The sequence below is a fragment of the Crocodylus porosus genome, unplaced genomic scaffold (assembly GCF_001723895.1).
Source record: "Crocodylus porosus isolate Cpor-Errol unplaced genomic scaffold, CroPor_comp1, whole genome shotgun sequence".
Taxonomy (NCBI): domain Eukaryota; kingdom Metazoa; phylum Chordata; order Crocodylia; family Crocodylidae; genus Crocodylus; species Crocodylus porosus.
In genome coordinates, this window is record NW_017728907.1 from 38382522 (window position 1) to 38383694 (window position 1173).

The window sequence follows — 1173 nt, forward strand, 5'->3', positions numbered from 1 at the left end:
GCTGAACTGAAGACCGGGCCCTACTGGGGAAGTGTTTGCCAAGGCCGAGGGGGCAGGGCGGCCGCGCCGCTAAGTCACTGGAGCAGGGAGGCGCGGGCGGTCGCCTACCTGTGGGACCGGGCGGGGCAAAGGGAGGCGCAGCGCGGGCTCGGGGTAGCGCCCGGCCCGGCCACCTCTGGTCTTCGAGGCAGCCCCTCCCCCTCTCCCCGGTGGCAGGTGCGCGTCGGCCCTCGGGCCCTTGTTGCCGGTCTCCTAGCAACCGCGCGGCCAATGGGAGTGCGGGGGGCGGGGCCGGGCCGGCGGCACCCGGGCTGTCTCGCCTCGCCTCGCCTAATCGGCTGCGTGGGTGAGTGCGCGGGGGGCGGGGCACGCGATTTGGGGCGGGACATCCAACCGTCCTCCCTTCGGCACCGCCCCCTGCACGTGCGCGCGGGAGGGGGAGGCTGGCCCGCGCTGCCGGCCCGGGGAGCAGCGGGTTGCACCGCAAGCCGTTTCGGTTCCTGTTGCTCCCAAGACGTCATTGTGCCGGGCCTCATGTGTGACGTGGGCGTGACGTAAGCAGGGCGCGGGCACGTGGCGTCTCGGGGTGCCGGGCGCCGCCCCCCCGGGGGGAGGATGCGCGGCGAAGCGGGGGCCGCGGGACAGGTGGAGCAGGGCTGTGAAACAGGCAGGGCTCGGCTTGCGGAGCACAACTGGGCCTGTCGGCAGGTGTCGGAGGCGCGGGAGGGCCGCGGGGGGAGACACCCAAGCGCCTTCCCTGGAGCTGAAAGGAGGAAAAGCCCCGCAGCTCCGGGTGCCGCAGGGCTGCCGGAAAGCTTGCACTAATCCGGGTAGCCAGGCGGTCGCAGCACAGAGGATAACTGGCCGCCCGTTGCAGAGTCGGCTGGCGGAGGGTGCTGGTGGGAAGATGTGTGTGGCACCTGAGGAGTTGCAGAGCTGGTTGCAGCCTTGGCAGGATTCATTTCTCCAGCAGCAGCGGAGCGAGACGAAGATCAGTCGTCTGTGAATGGTAGGAGGCAGCAGGGTCGATCCTCGAGACCACTGGCGCCGACTCCGTGGGTGCTCTGGGGCTCAAGCACCCGCCGAAAAAAATTAGCGGGTGCTCAGCACCTACGGAGCGGCTTGCAGAACCCAACGAACAAAACCCCTGGTGCTTTATGGGAAGAAGCAGCA

At 69.7% G+C, this 1173-nt stretch overlaps 1 protein-coding gene across 1 annotated transcript in view; it reads left to right on the forward strand.

Annotated features, from left to right (window-relative positions):
* The first annotated feature begins 438 nt into the window (after positions 1–438).
* SSX2IP (SSX family member 2 interacting protein) overlaps positions 439–1173 on the forward strand; it is a 46893-nt gene continuing 46158 nt past the window's right edge. Inside the window, exon 1 of the mRNA XM_019531178.1 lies at positions 439–554. The gene's annotated coding sequence lies outside the window, so the exon portion shown is untranslated. The remainder of the gene's footprint in view (positions 555–1173) is intronic.